The 21,806-nt window shown below is 31.0% G+C and overlaps 1 protein-coding gene across 1 annotated transcript in view; it reads right to left on the bottom strand.

Annotated features, from left to right (window-relative positions):
- LOC127277899 (protein gustavus) overlaps window positions 1-20,674 on the bottom strand; it is a 161,772-nt gene extending 141,098 nt beyond the window's left edge. The window contains exon 1 of the mRNA XM_051299338.1: window positions 20,291-20,674. The gene's annotated coding sequence lies outside the window, so the exon portion shown is untranslated. The remainder of the gene's footprint in view (window positions 1-20,290) is intronic.
- Window positions 20,675-21,806: the final 1,132 nt, after the last annotated feature.

The raw sequence follows: 21,806 nt of genomic DNA, 5'->3' as shown, positions 1-21,806 counted from the left end.
TTCTCATTAAACGATACTTGTGCATTTTGGTAACTGTCGAGAGAAAAAGAAAGAGAAAAAAAAATTTAAAAGAAAGCAGTGATGCAATTTTCCTCTTTATTTCCTTTGGTCGAACCAATTCCCAAAATAGGTCAGTATATTGAGAAGCTACTGTGAAAATACTTGAGCAGTGGAGTATCGAAATTAAATCCCAGTATAAAAAAGGGATTTGGTCTAGCTTTACTTAAACCTGATTGAATTCACAGGGAAATTTAAAGAGCAACGTTAACCTTCTTCTCTTCCAACATTTCATTAACTGCATTTAAATTTTATGTCAAACATTTACTTTGAATATATAGTCTTCGATGGAAGGAAACATTGAATTCTTTACCTATGTCGCATAATAGGAAGCTATAAACTATTTAAAGCCAATATCATAAATTTTGGAAATTACCGAGCAGGAACAGGGTCTTAAACCGTGTCGACAACGATGTCGTAGATGTCGCTTTAGAGTAATATTTTGCGTTTGGCTGTGAAAGGGGTCAAGCTAATGGTTCATGGCGAAACGGTTTAATCTATATGCGATTCCTGTGTGGTAGCTAGTGGTGCACCTAGTTTCAACATAATGCACGGTCAAATTAACTAAGCGACCGTTGGTACACAAGGTGATTCATGGATTATAAACATATATGCAACACAACATCAGACTCCCTCACTAGACATTAAATTCACGATGAGAATTTTCAAAACCCCACAACACGACACAGTTACATAACATCAACTAAAAAGCGGAAGCCAAAGCATAAATAATGCTCATTTCATCCCAACGAAGCGAGCAATTAAAATTTATCTAACCAATGATGAAAATTTATTCAAAATATATTCCCGCACAACGTTATTATAAGTTTGGAATTTTTAATTTTTTCAAACAGTCAAAATATAAACAGCTCAATTAGCAAATAGAATTGAAACTAGTTGACGAATATTTCCTTCAATGCGAATATGTTGATATTCCTTTTAGAATGAGGACGCGTTTACAACTTCCGTCAAGTATCACTGATGTTCGTCAGCACTTGAACAACCCTAGTGTATATACCCTCTTCGACTTTCAGCAACTGCGATGAAATGCCGGAACAAACGTGCTCTATGCAAATGTTGTAGCTGACTTTTATCCCAGGAAGAGATTTAACCCAAAAACGAAACTTTGAGTTTAGCCCAGCGGGAGAAATATATTAGTCTCGGAATTCACGAAAGAAAAACACACACATTTATTTCGCGAATGTTAAAAAATATGCGCACATCGTCGATGACAAAATTAAAAAAAAAGTTATAACAATGTTTCTGACATCTACTTTTTCAGAACTATAATTAAAATCGGGTCCGGTCCAGTATAAACTTGACATCAGAATCTAATTCTTTCGACATTGCAAGTTTTCATATAGTTGTCATAACTTTCATACTATCCTACATAATTTTCCTTTCAATACACCCAAGTTTATTAAAATTTCACCCTTATTAATATAAAACACTTCAACTTTAACAATGTCAATCACTTTAATTTCCCTCCATTCTGTCGTGAATGACAATGTTGAAAATATTTTATACGATTAAATCCGGACGTTTATATAACACGATGTCAAAATAGAAAAGTATTATACTCTCAGGTTTGTTATTAAAATAGAAAACGAACAGAGAGAGAGAGAGTGAGTGAAACCACAAACAAATTACTTGGTCCAGGTGAAACATGACAGCAGAATCTATCACGTGTTCCGAGATAAAATTCACAACTTGATTTATTAATCTTGTATTGTGTTGACCAAAGTCGTCAGTTAATGTTGAACGTAAAATATTTATGTATAACACACTTTTCGCGTGATAAATTGAATTAGAACAAAATAATTTGTTATATCCTACTATATAATATTACTAAAATAATAATTAAAATTACTTTTTTATTTTTCATTGCAGTAGTAATTTTAAATTTAGAATAAAAAAAATATTTCGCTTATTTGAGTATTCAGAACTTCAGGCACATTTTTTTATAACTGCATGAGATGTTATATTTTTTTAATGAAGAAGAAAAATGTGCAAGTATTACTATATTAAGTTTCTCAAGAATTTAATTATAAAGTTGGAGCGTATTTTTTAATATCCATTAACCTTGTACAATACTCAAAACAAGCATAATTATATTACTAAAGCTCTTTTGCTATGCAACATATAAACTTGAATATTCATAAAGCTGCAATATCAATATTCAAAATGTATACCTATATATTAAAAAAAATAAATAAACTTCAATTTATAGTCTTAAAAATTATTTTTGTATGGAAATAATAGTTTATACCCCCAAGCAAAAATTTACAACCGGCGCAGTGTCGCGCCAGTACTGTCAATTACTGGCAAAGTACTGACCGCCAATATTGAACCAATACCGGCATATGTTTGTAATGATAACGTTTATTAGTACTGGTCTTTAGTAATGGCGTTCAGTACTGGTTCAATACTGGAATTTAGCAGTAATTCTGTATTTTGCCAGTACGGGCAAAATTATAGTAACCAGTAATAAGCCAGCACTGGTAGATATTCAAAATTCAGGGTTCTTTTTGCTTTTTTACAAATCAAAGATAGAATTTATTTTAAACTAATGAAAATGAGAAAAATTATTTATTCAATGAATTCTAATTTAAATAATGTAGATTAATCGTATACTTGGCTAAATTCACTATAATTTATTCTTCAAAGTACTAAATAATTTTCTTTCTTTTTCCATACAGATGAATTCAAGCATTTTTTGCCCTTCTTTCTTCCGCAACATACTCTAACTTCTCCACTTTAATATCTCTTATCTTTTCCTCAAATTTTTAACGTTTTCAATCCTCATTTAACTTCAAACTAATTCTCTTCCACTTCCCATTAAAATTAAATACCTCGGTGAAAGAAACCGTAACCCTATAATTTTCATCTAAACGTAATCAATAATAATAAATATTTAAAATATTTAAAATTACGTTTTCTTACCGAAATGTTATGGATGAAGATAAAAATAACGTACCTGAAACAAAAAAGAAAAGTAAAAATTAATTTTCCTGATCCATTTTTTCAAAAAATATTTTTTTGGGCGGATGTGCTAAATAACAATAATTCATTATAAACCTTGAATTAATATTAAAATCGTTTATTAAAACGATAACAAAAGATCAAATTTCTTTCTTAAATAAAGTCAAGATATTTTTTTTTAAAAAAGACAAAAGCGTTTGCTTTCTGATCAACGATATTCATGTATTCTAGGAGGAAAACTTGTTTTACGACGGTACACGGCTTTCGTCGAACGTGTTCCATCTTTATTGCATTTATCGTGTATCTTTTCCCATCCAAAGCTTGACATGCTTCAAAGAAAATTGCAAGCGCCAAGTGTAGAGCCTTATATACCCCTTGCAAATGCATTTTGCTTTCCCTATGAAAGCTGTTTACGATCTCCAGTGAATTGGGCATCTCAAAGATTTCCTACTCAATCTGACCCATCAGTTTACTTTTATTTTGTAAGATTTAGTTTTATTTTCAAAGATTCTTCATCAAAGGGAGGGTTACATCTGTGAAAATTGTTTTTTCTGTTATTATAACGAAACTTAATTTACGTCTTGTTTATAATGTTTAAAAAAAAGCAGCATACTTGAATTAATACTTTTAGTATCCAATTATTAGAATCTATTTGCAAATAAATAATCACTGTGTGCATTTTTGGATGTAACAAAACAAAGTGTGACAAGGATAATCACACTTTTTTTTCACTATTTTGGAAAACAATTTTTTTTCGATTCGAAAAAAGACATCAATTGGATTTGGTGCCTGGTATCCTAAACGAATTTCCACCAGTAAAGGTAAAGTTCGTTTATTGACACTAAAACGGATCAAGATTTCTCTCGGAGACTGCAGTTTACGCGAGATAGTGATTTTATTGCACACCGCAGAAACGTCCGAGAGGGATGCACTGGATTTTCAGCTTTGACCTCAAAAATAATATGAAAGCCGAATAAAAATAACAATGGGACTGATGAGACATTTTCACATTAACAGTTTTTTCCAGGATACATTTAAAAAGAATTTATGAAAAGTTTGCAGCGCTAATAAAAGCCAAGTTCTGAAACTGAGCCAAAGCAAAGCGCGCACCGAGTTTATAAAGCCAAAGCGTGAGCGATATACGATGAGGGGATGTGTAACTTACATCGGGCAAAAGCTACAAGAAAAAGAGATTCACAAGAAAAATAAACCAACTGACTGTCGTAAAATTATAATAATGATGATATTAACATCGCTTTTACGTTTGTTCAGCAAAAATATGTGAAACTTATTATAAAATGAGATTTACTTCTCTTTAAATTCACATTTATTTACATTTTACAACGTTACGAAGGGTTGTTTTATGATAATTTATCTTTGCGAGATGATAAATACAAATCCGAGATGATAATAAAAATTTCAAATAATAGTGGATACACTTGATGGGGAAGTATAGCTATGTTAGAATGAACGGTATAGTTAAATTTGACGGTATACTTGCAATCGATATAATAGATCATTGTAAAAATAAATAAAAATCACTTCATTTTTTGGCACTAGAAATAAAAAAATATCTAGTAAAGTTTTCTGATCCTTATAGTTCTGTCGTGCTAAGGAAAGACTTACATAAATAACAATGTTTTTATTGTTGTTTATAGAAGTAAGTACCAGATTCTTTTTAGACTTACCAGAATTCTATTTATTTTAACCAGACTTTTTTCAGTAATACTAATTATCAGTAGGAAATGTTTTATATTAACGCTAATATAATAATATTCCTATAGATTATATACATATATATTTCAACAAAGAACAATTTTGCAATAGATTCTATTTTCTATTTTCTTTCGAAGCTTCAAAAGATTTCTGAAATGCTTTTAAGAGAGACAATAAAGAATTCTTCGGAGAAACATATATAAGAAAGATACGTTTACCGAAAAGAGAGGAACTTTACTTTGTCTCACCCACACAGAATGGTTTCACGTTGCATGTAGGAGGTGAGACACAAGCAATCGATGCAATTGATTATTATATTGGTCAATAAACAATGGCAGAAACATGTTTCAAAATTTCATCATATTTGGTGTTTACTGCTGACAATAACAGAATTCATATAATTTATATTTTCAATTACAAAATTACATACAATGTACGTGTGTATATGAAATTCTGTCTAATTATATATAATATCTAACCCAGTTAGTCCCAAACTGGGATTTCCAATTTTGTAATTTGATAGGATAATTACAGTTAGATTGGTCATTAATCGAGGTTCCCACTTTGGGATTGTGTTATCAAAATGGGTTTCCTATTCTTCATCACATTGGTGAGATGAGTTTCTATTATTTTTAAATGACAAAAATTGAACACATAAAAAATGATATACAAAGTAGTGTAATTCTTTTGTAACAAACGAAAAAGCAATTAATCTTGCTACCAAAAGAGTTAGCTTGTTCTCAAGACATTGAAGCATAATGGCAAGAGGATTGACGAAGATGGCTCCTCTTGTATGTAAATGAACGTCTAAAAGTTGACGAGTTGAAATTTATAATACGTCTTTTGCGATCTCAGGGAAGTTCATTTTGGTTTTGAGATGCGAAGAAAGCAGGAGCGAAATTGGAAGGATAATTTGAAAGGAGCTGCTGTAGTTTGGTTGTCGAGGAAATTTCGATTTCCGCGTCTAGGTCCGTGACGTGGGATTCTTCTCCCCAAGTTTTGCGAAAGTTATATAGGAGAGTAAGGAACTTGTGTGCATGGTTCCCTTTTGCAATACCTCCGATGAGAGTTTCTCCAGGTCTCGCACAAACTTCCATGGCACACCAAGGTGACCCTTCCGCCAATCGGAACAAGGCAACATTTAACTAACTTTAGACTAAACTTGATTAAGATGCTTCATTTTGATCGGTTTTGTCCTTGCGAGATGCATTACTATACACGCTTCAAAATATCAATCAATTGTAACGTCATACGACGTTTTTATTCCTTTTTCTTTCCTATTTCTGTAAATTATCGTTCTCTATTTTCAAGAGATATAAGAATGGTACATTTAAGCATAAAACTCAACATTTGTTTAATTCTGAAAAGCGTGAAGCCTATAATTATTTCTTCTTTCCTTAGAAAGAACCATTTCTTACACAATCATCAATATTTTTTATACAATGATGATTTAATAACAAAGAAAGTAAACAACCAATGATAGATATAATAACACAATTAATGCAGATAAGACCCAATCTTTAATTTAAAAACAGAAATATATACAATTCGCGTATTCGTATTTGTCATATGGACTTGTAAGAAGAATAATGATTAATATTTTTAATTTACATTGTGCAATAAAAGTTATTTTTGTCAATTTTATCAGATCTTATAAGTAAGATCCAAGTAGGTGGATTAAGCATGATAAATGCATGCGCCGTATATTACTCACTGAGATTACTAATCGATTACGTGCTTTGAGGATAAGGTAATTTTAGAACCATCGCGCAAAAAAAAATTTGCGGACCACTATTGAGAACCAGTTTAACTGGAAAAATTTCTTAAAATAATTCTGATTGGTGTGCAACAAAAACGTGAAAAATATGCTAATAACATGGGTCATCGACTGACAGAAAAACACTCAACGAATTCCTCAAATCAAATGAAACAAACGTGTACGTGTCATGAAATATAAACGAAATATGAGTTTAGACAAAACAGAGTAATAAAATAAAGTGAATAATATTAGTTATAATAATATTTAAACCAGATAATAAATTCTAATCACTTACATAGTAAAATAAAATAAAGAAAAAAAAATGAAATGACAAAATTTTTTATAACAGTATCATGAAAATGTAATCCGTTAAAACAGAAATGACTTTTTTTCTGAATGTACAATAAACTTACACAAAATATACGTATCGAAATAAAATAAACAAGCAATACTTTTCATTATTGAATAGTTGAAAAATTGCACCGATCCTGCGAGTGATATTACAACTTCACTCTCTGAAATGTTTGTTTTTATCAGATAACGCGGATAAAAGCAAATATTTTTGGTGAAATATCGGAGATGAAACTGGACAATAACTGTCATGCGAAGCAAAAATTGACGTTCAGTACTGCGGCCTGATGGATAAAAAAGGTAAGTTGATCTGTCAGTGGATGAAAAAACTGACATTTTTCAAGTTGAATATATACACGCAGGCGTATATAAAAATTTATGTCGATATGCTTTCAAATCTAGAATGCTTACCAAGTTTCTATTTCTCCTCAGTTTTCCAAATTCACTGTTGCTTTTCTATATAGCTAAGCTGCTGCATTAAAGTTGGCAACTGTAACGATTCCCCAAGATGCGCAATTATCGTCGGCATGAAGCACTGGAACAACACCCGGTGGCACTTCTGCCTTTACGTCACTGTTTTCCCCTTTTTTCCTTCATCTTCGATTTTCTTTATTCCACTCCACAGAAAGCATAGGAAAACTCGTTATTTCTAAGAAAACAATCTTACGTAAATATACGTGATTTGATTTTATGAAGAAGACACTTCATCTTATTGTGTGAAATACAAATTGTTTATATGTATTTTTTTAATTTTAGGGATAATTTAAATAATAAATCATCTGTTCTAACAAATTGCTTGTGCAATTTGATAAGGGTGCGCGAGATGATTGAGACAGAATGTAGTACGAGGTGTATATGACACTGGCGCCGGCTTTTGTTGCAAGCACGTGGTTGTTGAGCACGTAGGAGTTAAACTTTACCACATAAATGGGATTCGCACGACGTTCGAAACAGAACTGAGGTGAATTCAACTGATGTGGCGCCGCCACAGGCGCCTCTGTCGACCCATTACTAATAAAAACTTTAATAACTAAGAAAAATTATTTCACCCTACCGGAATATTTTACACCAAAGAGAAGAATTAAGAGAAGAGAATTACAAATAACATTTGACACTTTCGATTGCCATGGGCATATTATATTTCTTTTCCATAACTGAAGCATCAAAAACTATCAGTGTTAAAGATATATATTATATGTAATATATGAGGTCGCGTAAGAAAGGAAATGAAATGATTTTCTCTCATTTTAGAATGCCAATGTCCACATAGAGGGGGCAATCGGGAAAAGGAGGAAAAGATCCAGGACACACACGTTCAGCTTAGCTTGCACCATCGGATAACGAGCCAGTTTGAACGAAAGAGAAGAAATTCTTTGGCACGCGGCATTAAACTTCCTGCACCTTTCAGAAATTCCCCTTGTGCCTGACAATGCCTTTCGACTAACATGAGGTCTATGATAAAGCATCATACAAGTTGGCTGCCAAAGGGAGATAAAAGTATAACCCTTCAGCTGTTTTTAAATCCGTATTATGATTTGACAAAGTAGATTAATAATACAAAGTATTGTATTTATTTTTTCCTTTTAAAAACGATAATGAAATCTAAAACCTTTAGTGGTGGTGAACACTTGTAGGACATCATTTACCTATATCTGTATCCTCGGCCGTCAAACGAGAGCTTGGCCCAAGTTCAGAAAAGATTTTACGGTTTTGTTTTCTAAACTTGTAACTTTAATTTAATTTCAGGAAATATTGACAGAAATAAAAAGTTTGAAACTCTAAAACTTACAACTATATATATGCTCTGCATTAGAAGACGAAGGCACCTTTTAATCAGAGGCAACTGGATCATTGAAGCATCTAGCGCCTTTACATGTCGAGTAAGTGAATTTAGTTAGAGTTTCACAAGTAATAAGTTTTAGGACTTTAAGACCTGAAACTTGGTAGAATCGATACATTTATGTGTTCTCACATTTCAAAGCATTTTACTAGTTTTAGAATGTTTGAGTTGCTTCAACGAAACTTGTAATGATAGCTCATTTTATCTGAATAAACACGATCGTACAATATTGGAATTCGACCTTGTACTTGACTAAAGTATGGAAAATATGCGTTCAGAATTATGGTTAATTAAAGCTTTGTGAGTTACAATCAGAGGATAAAGAAAAACATAGATTGTGAAATGAATACATATAAACGAGAAATGTGTATTTTATTCAGGGGTAGAATTATTCATGTGCAAATAACACTACAATTTTTTCCGTGTCTAGTTGAACGAATAACTTTGACAAGCAGATTTGTTTTGCTCCCTCTACAAAGATAAATCGTTATTTATGCAATGAACTGTTAATCTACTCCTGATTAAATAAAAATACAAGCATCAACGTTCTATATATGTAAGAAAGCAATTTATAAATTATTCTCCGAATTCTTTACGGTATCAATTAAAATAATTAAATTTTTAATCAATATTAACAAAAACACGGTTTAAATTCAAACAAACCAGAATTAATATGCTTTTCGTATATACACTCAAATCATATTATATTATTTGCTCTTCACTGAAATTCCCTCATCCTCACTTTAGTTTCTCCCATCAACTATAAATTTTTGCTCTATTTACTTATCCACGCAAAGTCTAAATTATTTCTATAGCTATATATGAGCATAAAATGAGATTCATTTCGCCGCTTTTTTTCATTCAGCGAAAAAATTCTCCCGTTAGAAAGTCAGAAGTCATGGAGTTGAACTTTTTTAAATATATGACATTTGTTTTCTGACTTTGACAATTGAACGGATAATTTAAAAAATATGAAAATGCACATTTTTTGACAGTTGCCCTTGACACACGAGATTTTTATTCAAATCATTTGTAATGGCTGATTTTAGTGGTCAGCGCAATTGTAATTGACTAGTCAAAGAAAATTAGTGGTTCTTGCGAATTTTTTCGTACAGTAAAATTGGTTAAAAATTATTGTTAAGATTAGAGTATTTCTGTTAAAAAAATTTTTACTAAAAGTTGAGCATGTAAAATGAATGGTTGGTGAATAAAATTTGGATTCAATATTCTCTTTGCGAAGGTGATATTAAATTCCAGCTAACGAAATTCCCTTCGTACCTTATAACTTTTTGTCCAACTGAAATTAAGGAGTCAAAGTGATGGTTTGCAAAGGACAACTTTCAAAGTCGTTGTCACTGTGCACTATTCGCTTAATGGACGAAGGTAAATGAACGGTGGAAGTGCCTTTGAGACGAGCCAGTACAGTTTCGCACACGAAATGAATAGATGAAAATGTACAGCTCTACTCGTGCAGTAAGAACTATTCTATTATGCTTATTGATTTCATTGTGTTAAGAATCGGAGAAAAAATTCTTGCTCTACAGTTTACAGTGTGATAAAAATATAAGTTTGCAGTTATTGCACTCTCCAAAAAGTATGGTGCAAAATATGTCAAATCTGATGAACATCGTACTAATTGAAGATAATTAAAATAATATTAGTATTTCATAAAAACTTACATACATATGTATATGAATAAAGATATTCATTCTGTAATTCATGTGCCCTTAAATGTTAAAAAAAGTAAAACTCATATAATGGTTAAAGTTAAATTTAAACTAAAATTGAAAAATTCAAAAGCATATTTTATACTATGACAAATAGCATGTATTCACTTTTTAATGCCACGAAGAGTAAACGAATTGGTTTAGCTTTGTGGTAGAATTCAAGTATGAAAAGATTTATCTCGTGCCTATAGATACGAAATGAATTTATATCCATCTGAACAAACAGCTTTATTTTTTATATAATTTTACCCAGAAGAACATGACAAATTTTATCCTCTACACAGAGAAAAAATTGAATCAAAAACCTTTCTGACAAACGCATACAAATTATTAATTTAAAAGCATTTTCTAAAAAAAATTTGTAAAATACGTAACATGAATATATGCTTTTAAATTATTAATTCTCATACATATTCGACAGAAATGTTTTTTTATAAATTTTTTAATTTGACAAATATAAAGTTTCTCCATTTATTTACATAATTTAATGATTATTAAAATAGCCATGATGAATGGCATTATCTATTCTACCTAATACTGAATGAGTAACATAGCGTAAATACGATTGTACCGAGAGTATGAAAGATAAAACAATATTAACTTTATTGTAAGTTATGTTTAATTAAATATTTAGATTTACTTTTCCTCGATGTTACTTTGCCATGATTAAAATACTCTGTTGCTTTCATTGTATAAATAAACGGTTAGAATAAGTTAACAAGTAGAGAAATAAATTTTTTAGTATTGAAAATGCAATCGAAGTTGTATTTTGTTCGCTCTCGATGTTGAATACTCGTCGATTCCAATTCCGCTAATCCCCATGCTAAATTTATCGTTCCCCCAGTGCGGCGCAGACAATATTTAAAATTTAGCAGCCGATTATTACGCTTGTAAATCGAATCATCTCTTTAACGCCGCGAGTGAATTAAACAAAAAACTTGAAATCAGGAGGAGGTATTTTGTAATATAATACATATTTCATTTATTCAAATTGTAACTTAAATGATCAAAAATATTATAAACTTTTGGGCGCGAATGAATAATAATTTTGACAAATGAAAATTCGAATAAATAGAACTTCTGTTTTTTTAATAAGCTTAAAAAATGTTCAAACCTGATATAAAAAAGTAGAAGTAGAGTATTGATATTCTGATTATTCCAAACTACCCGGATTGCAAATTTTCAAAGTGTGCGCAGCTATAAAACCTCAGAACAAGATGTCAACCACAATAACTACTTTCGCGGTTGATAACATTGTGTTGATAGAGAGACAATGTTGATAAGTGTTCTACGAAGTTCGTTACATTCACACGAATATACATTTGCTTCAAGTTTACACTTTCCACAGACGATATTTCGCCATTTTCGACCTACAACGCATATTGAGCAATGTACTGTAGAAACGCACAGACATGTTGATCTTATACATTAAATGAATTAAAATGAATTAGTTTGTGTGGAATAAATTCGGCCTGAATGTCAGGTATCTGAGCAATTCTTCTAAGAAAAATTAAATGCTATTATAAATCGGTTCTGATGCATATATTTTCTGTGAAGATGTTATACAAAGTCATTAAAAGTTAAACTGAAACATCGTGTCCTTTAGTAGCCCTATATCTGTAAAGTCGGTTGTAATCCGCGATATGAATAATTATGGAAATAGTTTCTAATTCTCAACTCCTGTTGTGTCCAATACCATTTTGAAGGTGTTCGATATTGCATATAAAATCAAACTTCCCCAAAGACTGAGGTAAAATTCTGCGTAATTAACAAAATAATTTTGAATGACTTTTACGTCGATAAGGCAGAAAAAATAATTTAGAAATGGAAAATAAATCGGATTTGAAGTCTTCTTTTCTACATAGTGCAGTAAAAGCTTTCAGAAGCATATATATAATATATGTACTATTTTAAAAGAAAAATATCTAGCGAAGAGAGGAAAAATTATTTTATATGATTGATTTCTCCTATACCATTTTGCATAAAAACGTGTATTTTATTTTAAGAAAAAACTGTACATTAGAAAAAAAGATTCAAGGGGAATAGAAAAAGAAATTTGAATGCAGAAAAAGAAAATCACTTTTATGAAAGGAAATTTCATTGGAACGATAAAGCGAACTTTTCTGAAAAGTCATCTCTTTCTTCAATAGAAAAAAAATATATATCTGCATAAAGAAGCAGATCAATGAATAGAAATGTTTTCAACATTTTAGAAAAGATATATATTATATAACTCGTGCGTCTCATAATGTCTTTTAAAAACGTCACAAAAAAAGGAACTTGAGACTTTGCATATAATTATGACAACATTAGCAGACATAAGCACATACTAGTGTTATTTTAAGGTGTTGCGACAGTCAATAAGTCTCTGCAGTCACAAATCGTTAGTCCCAGTGTGTATCTTTATTGCGTAAAACATATATGTTGGTCAAGGCAATTGGGTTAAGTATGTGGAAAAGACTTTTTAACCATACTCTGTCGATATAATTTAAATTAAATTTTTTTGTAACTCACTTTCACGCAAGTATAACAATAGAAATTAACACGTCTGCAAATCAATACAATTTTGCTTACATTAAACTTTTAATATACCGGGTTCAGTTAAATAAATTTTAGTGTAAGTGAAAGTGTAAGTATATTCATGCGTCCCAAAATTCAGTTTTTAAAGCTTATTGGAATTTAAGGATTATCCGGAAGTTTCCAAGATGATATCATCCTTGACCCGGAACAAACTAACTGATCTATTTTCCAAACGAAATGGAGAAACACATAAAAAGAATGAGGAAACATTTTTGTAATATAAAAAGTGCTAGCCATTTGATAGTACGAGATCTTGATTCTTGTACTGATGAAATTGGACATCCAATTCGAACGAGCGACCATTTTTGGTCTCGATCGCTGATTTTCACGAGATATACCTATAGATATGTACTCGTTTGCCATCGACGGTTGTGCATACCACTCGTGTGCTCGAATAGAATTACGAGATCTCGTTTATCAATTGGGAATTGCATTATGTACCTATACTACAGTTACTGAATGGAAGTGGCAGCAATCGAAAGCCTCAATGAGAAATTCTCCCATCGTTTTAATATCAAGTTACAGTGGAGAAAAGCCGCATTAAAAAAAAATTCCCTGCAAAATTTGTTTTTGATACCAAATAATTCTATATACATCCTCTTTACGTATTCTGATATATATATATATTTAAAAATTCAAACCTTCAACTGCAGAGTTGTCGTGTTTTTACTTATTCATGACACGACTCTTATGCAACGGCTCAAACAGAATTTATTTTAGGTGTATTTTACTGATTTGTCGAATAAAAGAAAGGCGAGATATCGATACGTGGAATGACTAATCAAAAACAATGTTTAAACAGAATTGCCAAATATTCTAATGATTTTAGAATTCTTTTTAGCATATAATTTTAAAGCAATATTTTTTTAAAATTCTAACTTCATTTGAAACAATTGTTATTTTAAGAAATTCCGTGTGGCACCAGTTTTACAACAGAGGATATTATAATATATATATTTTTTTAACCTTTTCACAAATTCATCTGCGTTAAATCCCGAGAATTTTTTTCTGAATTATTGTTTTTGCTGCCACCATTAAAGGATTAAAAAAGCACAGAAGCAAATTTTAATTTTTTTAAGTGCAAATCATAAAAAAGTCATTTGTCCCACTTTGGTAGTTGTAAAATGGTAATAGGATGCACGTGTTATATGTGCGATGTGCGTGTGACACGTTTCTGTTTTATTTTTTACAATGTCGTCCGTATATGCATGACGAACTTTATTGGTTCTCTGATATAAGCCAAGGCAATGACCTGCTCAGCTGGAGGTGCACACACAGGTCGTGTGTGTCTTCTCCGGGTGTCAGTAGTGGATTTATGAATGCGTTTCATATATCTATATGTACCTAGACACAGACGACTTTGCGGACACGTGGTTTAACTGCTTGCTTACTGCACTTAGTGATATGTGGTAGTGAGAGAAAATGCGGAAGCTCTCAGAACATTTAGGAAACTGTCAAGGTCGAATATACAACTCAGATACGGGTCTAACTAAAATAAATTAACTAAATTCCCCCCTGATTTACTTTAAAAGACCTTCAGATACATGAAAACAATATTTCCTATACTCAATCTACAAATTTCAAAATTCAAACGAGTTAAATTTCAGACGCAAGAAAAATAATTGAAAATCACTTTTTTCAAAAAGTTCTCAATGGAAGATTTTGATTCTACGATTTTCTTAATCTAAAAGCATAATACTTCCAAAAACTACAGGCGCACCGCGTCAAAAAAGAAAACAAGCATCTTATATAAAGACAAGTAGTATAATGAAATAATAACTATCTTAATTAATCATTTTCGTAACTCTTGCGAAAGTTTTAATAAACCAACAAAAAGTGTCTGTTGATAACCAATAAAATTTTATCAAGAACACGTAATTAAGAAGAAGTTTGAAAAGACCTCCATCTATTCTGGTATATATACTTGAAGTAAATTTGGCGTCTATCACAAAGTGTCATTATTAAAGAAGGATCAACTAAAGGGATGCTGGATATAAATAATGAAGCTTTGCTCAAAATAAACTTGTGCGTGTCATTTTCACGTATAACCCAGTTTGTTTATCGCTCGATATTGCCTAGAGAATACTTAAGCTGTATAGTTTCACAGAAAGTTCCCGGTGCTCTTGGCCATAAGAGACTCATCGTAAAGGCGTTGGGAACCAGAGACGCCTTTCAGAGTTTAAATCATGAGTTATAAGATGCGCGGATCGTGTTATTGCACTTTCCCCCCAAAAAAGAGATTTCTTACTTTCAACTTGTTACAAAGAATATGCTTCACTTTTCATTTTTTACCAACACATAAAGGAATCTGCAGTAAAAAAATGTATCAAACTTGAACTCTGTTATAATAAACCGTGTAGAAATTTTGAACGGGTTCTGGTAAGGTTTAAGTCGGGAAGCCCCAAATCCGGTCGGGGCCACAAAATGAAGCACTATTTTAGTCCAATTAAAATCGAATAAAACCAGGGCCTATCTCCTATTGGGTTTCCTGCATCATCCAGATTGGCGAATTTCTGCCTGGGAAGTGCTAAAGTACAACTAAATATGTTCGATGACCTACAAATTTACCTTCACTCTAGTTTTGATGACTTAAATAATAATCTATCTTTGATTAATGAGGATGCTGGTGCCGTTTGTAATTGGACGAAATCTAATCATCATATGACAAACTTTAATAAAACTTATGTTTTGAAAATTGGTACGATAATTATTCTCATGGCTTTCCTTGAAAACATTAAAATATTCTATTCTATTCTAAATGAATATTTACTTGCAGCTATATTATCAATAAAGTTAAAAATATAAATCTTTATGCAATATTTCAAATGTGCAATTACATTAGAAAATCAGAATAATCCTAGATGAAATTTGAAATGGAGTAGATAAATGTTATAAGTCATGGGATTTGTGGTGAGCAATACATCGCCTTTAAAGCGTTAGGAATATAAGCCCTGGTGATTTGCCACACATAACATCGAGAGTCTCCGTACAGAGGGAGAGAGAAGAGACGACGGTGTTTGGTTTTCCTCAGTGGTTAGAGTTTCAATAGAGGATTTTTGGTTCTTGTGGTTTACCAGCCAGCTTAAACCCTTCAAACCACGACAAAAATGCTTGACCGGAATTTAATCAAAAAATACTAATCGTAACTTTCCACATCTCCATATATGTAATAAAATTTCGTTCTAACAGAAGTATAGTCTGAAAGTTCATTTTATCCAATCGTCATTTGTTCTAAACATTCTTCCTCCACGTTACTTAAAAATGTAAATAATAAAATTATATACCTGCAGCACTGTCAAAAGCAAATTTATTTAAATAGTTCAAGATATTTTTTAAAACTATCAAATTTGGTTTTGTCAACTGGATAGTTACACTCAATTGGGTACATCGCCGAAAGATAAGAATCAAACGGAGAGGAAATCTTTAAGATTGCAAGTAGTATTTCGAAACTATAAGATTTGAAGTACAGTGATCGCTATGCTCGACGAAATAGAGGAGACTTAGCACTAATGAGAGTCATTAGATATCAGAGAGCTTTGTGAAATTCCCTACAATAAATTGTTTCAGAAAATGAGGATAATCATTCACATTGCGGATTTGCTCCCAAGATCACATTTTTATCGAAAAAGCAATATGGGAATTTTAATTTTTAATAACATATCTATAAAATCAATCTGTTCAATTGCTTCCGAAAATAAAAATCATAATGCGAAACAATGTAGGTTTTTCTATAAGCGAGCCAATGGATTGTTTGGAATCCAAATGGGAATTATTTCCATTGATTTATAAATCAAGTCTCAATAACCAGAAAATCACGAACTTGGCGTGCGGAAAGCCTTCAGGGTCATGCCACTGGACTCGTAATCTCTATCGCGTCGTTCATACGACCGAAGTATAGTTTCGCGGAAACAAAAGGGATTTCATAGCCTGGATCTATTGAGCAATGAATGTGATGGAAATATCGCGAGAGAGTCATAAAAGTTGTGCGGAACTCATAAAACAAAAACTCAGTGGACAAACTATATTAACCGAAAAATCCATAATACTATTTCAGAACACTCATGACATCCAACAAATGAGAATTGTTAGATGTCAGGTATATTATACTATTACTAATTAAAAATATCTAACACAACACACTGACCCTTGGCATTAAAAACTTTACCAACTTAATTAAGCAGAATTTAGGACCGACCAACCAGACACTGAATGTAAAAAAAACTTGTCTATTTACGTCATCTGAGATAAAAATGACCATGACATTTTTACCTAAAGATGGAATCATAAATAATCTAGAGAACTGAATAGACTTGTCACTATAGTGATTGACGTAAATTTTATCATGATGTATGAAATATTAATATTTTAACGCAGAAAGTCAATTTCAATACATCTTTCAACTCTTAAGGCCTTCATGAAAACAAAAAATTACTATGAAAAAAAAACTATGATCTACGAAATTTAGGACAACTAGAATTTAGAAAGAAAACAAATACTGTATCATGATAATCATGTTCTATTGGATTCTAAACAATTTTTCCTACTTACTTCATTCAAAATTCAAATAGAAAAATACGACTAGAATTTTTAAAAAGCCCATTAGTCGTAATTTATTCTATAAAAACCAAAATAAATAACAATAGAACCAAAATCAATAATATAAATACAAGAGTTTATTAATGACGTAAAACGTATTGTATTTTTAGTTATTGATTGGCAGGTCTTCCAATATAACGTTAATTTAACTAATTATGTACCGTTTTCTCCAGTCATTTTGATAGATTTATAATTTCGACAGAAAGCGCAAAGATATTTCAATAAGAATTTTTTCAAAAATATAAACTAAAGCCATAGTAAAATTTTCTCTAAGGTAACTTAGAAAAATACTTTCGGAGTTTTTGTTTTAAAATTCAAAGTGATTTAAATATTTTCAAGGTAAATTCGATTGTATAAATAAATAACTTTTTTTTTGGCTGTGCTCGGGTGAGGTATTCTGTAGTTTTCCTCTCCCCTGGCCAACAGTCCAGGCAAAATCAGTAGATTGATATTTATTAATGTATTCACATAAGTGAATAGAAAATGAAAGGAGTAATTAAAAACAATTTGTTAAATAAATATTAAAATACAAAAGTCATTGGTTTCTAGTTAAATATCACTATAGTTAAAAGGTCATAGATGATCAAGAGTAATTATATTGTGGAACAATGCGCGTTGATAATCGAGAACCGTTTCCGGCTCGACAATTTGCACGAATAGACGAGACAAGGTCACGTTTACAATCATTTGAATCTGCATCTGCTAATTTATCCTAAACGCCTACACGAGAAAAGCCACGCGACCAGTTTCGATTTCAAGGTCGTTCGAACTCTATAAGAGAGAATGAGGAAAAGCCTCTGATAGAAACTCGCGGGTTTTCTCTTGCTTACCTTGTCGAGACTATGACAGATCAAGTGACGTCGAAGGAGGAGCAAACGTCAGCAAAATGCGGAAACGAAAAATAAAATTTCATTTCTTTGTTAAGAAACTTCAAGAGCAAGTCAGTCAGCAAATTTCTACATTGTATTATGCAAGGTTTAAAAAAGGGTACAAATATTTCCAAAATAATACATATTTTTTGTTTAATCTAATGGAAGTTTTAATTTAAAGTTTATGCCTAATTAAGGAATGTTTAAATAAAATAAAATTGATTTTTTTTAATACAAGCAAATTATTTCTTCAACAATTAAAGTTCAAGTGAAATATAAATAAAAAAATATTTACGATAAAAATTTATGAGTTTTTTGACTCAAACCATGATAAAAAAATTACATAATTTTGATCGTACATTATTAACAGTTATAAATATCAATTTTATTATATTAAATTGTAGTGAAGCAACAATTTTACAGATCAGGAAAGAAGATCCGATTTATGATGGATTATACAAGATTAAACACAAAGCATAAAGAGGTCAATTGTAACATCAATATTTTGACACAAGTGTATTCTATTATTTTGATCTAACGAGTTTATTGAGACAAGATGTTGCTCAATTATTTGGTAAAATGCTCGATTTAAAAAAAAATTTGTTTTTACATCCTTCTATAATTATAATTATTTATTATTAATCAAACAATGATATATGAAGACTAAAAGGTATTTTTCTTTGCAATGTAAAAAAATCAAGTTTTCCTTGAAAATGTTTTCTTAATTATGTTAAATAAATGTATTGCATTTATTGAATAGATTCTATAATGAAATGAACTTCAACCTCGTTTAATTTATAACAATCTTTATAGGGTTACTGCGAGATAAAAAAAAGTATATAAAAAGCTATTATTTCTTTAATGAAAGCGTCACTCTATTTTTTCCAAACATCAAAGAATTTTTATTAAATCAAGTTCTAACTTTTGAACACAAAAATATTTAAAATTTTTTAAACAAAATTACATTTTTTTAATTAAAATATTAATTGAGGGTCTGGATTCCATAAGATGTTACGCGTCAATTGTGGCAGATAAGTATTGTCAAATAGAGAAATTTTTTAAAGTATCAAAAGATATTGCCTACATTAATTTAAAAAAACTATTCACATTCATAACTATTATGAAATAAAAGTGACAATTCTCTAGAAACATTAAATGCATTATGGATGAACTAATTTACTTTCCAAGCATTAAATTATATTTAAAAATACTATGAAAAAATAAGGCTAGGATGGACTGTAAAAAATGTCGAGCAAAATTATTAATAAACATAAGGTGATAAAAAAATCAGCAAAAGAAAGTGAAAAACATTTATCAAGAATTACAAGAAGATACTTTCAGATCTTTTTTCAATTCTAAGGCACGTATTTACTTTAATCACTGGAAAATGAATTTTTTCTCAGGCAATTTGGAATTTTCATTTTATCATCCGGACATTATTTTATTTTTATCAAAAGGACGATCAAAAAATGTAACTTAAAATGTAAAAATTAAATTTGTTTGTGTTCAAAAGAAATACACATAAAGCCAATAGGAAATATATTCAATCTTCTTCTGTCAAACTTGTCAGCTGTTTCATGTCATAACAATAAAAATCCGATTTAACCAAAGCACATCTTTACTACTTTTTAAAAATGCGAAATAAATTACACTAGAAAATTTTTATAATAATGACATGTCAAGCTTTGTCAAGATCAAATTTATAAAAATAAAAAATGTCCGAAAATAAATCACAGGAAATGAGGTACTCGGTAAACAACGGGTGATAAAAAAATCTACATATATATGATTTAATCTACAGGAAAAAACAAACCTCGATTAGCGGGCAGAATTTTTCCTTGTGAATGAATCCTTGGAAATTTTCAAGCCTTCTTTCTATTGAATATTGTAAATTAATGTTGAATTTTCTTGACACTTTCCACACTGATTGCAGCAATCAATCCGTTTATCACAAGTATTTTTTAACTATTGCTCTGTCGCGTGGTCGCGCATCGGCGGACGGCAAACGGATGCAACTCTAGAAACTGACACACTGAAAATGGCAGCTCTCACTATTAATATAACGCTTGCGCACTGTATCAACAATGTGAATTTTCGCGGTTTTCCGGAATAGGATATTCGTTTTTTACATTAAAACCTAGAATCCTATTCCTAGAGCACGCGTGTTTGCTGTGACTTTTCCGAAAGCAATGAGAATTTCGAGATGATAAAGGAAGATAAAAAAATGTAAACACCAAAACGTATGCAGCGCAACTACGAATGAACCATTTCGTGAATAATACGATGTTATCATCAATCGCTTACTGCTTTCGAAAGTTCGTTACTCGATTCGATTATTTTTTAAATCACAAAGTAGGAAAGAATTTCATATTTCGCCAACAGATGTCAGTATACTTTTCAAGAGGGTGGGATTTTCCTTAAAATAATATTAAAAATGTTTATATAAAAAATATTCACAGAAGGGAATCACCACAAATTCATAAGCAATGATTAGGGAAAGAATAAAATAAAAAGAGAGACACTCTTTCTGATTAATTTATTAAGCATAGTAAAATTCGTGACACTTAAGCATGGTCCCAGACGCAACTGTACATTTAACGATGCCCTAACCTAACAGCATCCACATATTTATGATATCTTACGGATGTCCTAAGAATATCCGGAAGTTAAGATATCTATAGGATGTACCAGAGATATCCATAGATATCCTGAAGACGTCCTAATTTCTGAATACGAATAGAACGTCCACAGGATATTCTGTAATATCCGTTGCTGTTAGGGAGCCGGTTAAACGCGCGCACATCTCCTCTCTCACTCGCTATATGAGAGAAGGGTCGATACATCATGGAACTCTTGCTTACCATACTACGATATTTACTATTAACTTCTGCAGGAAGGATACATTTCATTTATGTTTACCATCAAATAAGTACTACAAAGGATAAGGCAGTTTACTGAAGTATTTCGAAGAGATAAATCAGAATTTAATCAATATTTTACAAGGTGTGAAAAAGAAAAAATGTTTGTTATTAAAAAAAAATAAATTAAACAATTAATTTTTTTAAATTTTTAATTGTTTTTTAATAACAAACGTTTTTTGTTCTTTTAAAAATTAAATCATACTTTGCATTGATTTTGTTCATGAGTTCATGACTTTAAAAATCACAAACATAACCTAAAATTTTTTTTGACTTAAGGTCCCTTCTTCCGTGGAGCCTGATCGGATTTTAATGCAACCCCGGGTCTAATTAGGAAATCCACATTTTCTCGTGGCGCTGATCTGTCCCTGATTGGGGCCAGATTATGATTCCCTACTAGAGCCCTGGTAG

This window comes from Leptopilina boulardi, unplaced genomic scaffold (genome assembly GCF_019393585.1).
Source record: "Leptopilina boulardi isolate dan_hultmark-lab unplaced genomic scaffold, ZJU_Lbou_2.1 LbouV2_19, whole genome shotgun sequence".
Classification (NCBI taxonomy): domain Eukaryota; kingdom Metazoa; phylum Arthropoda; class Insecta; order Hymenoptera; family Figitidae; genus Leptopilina; species Leptopilina boulardi.
The sequence above is the reverse complement of the archived record's forward strand: the minus strand, read 5'-3'. Positions and strand labels throughout refer to the sequence as shown.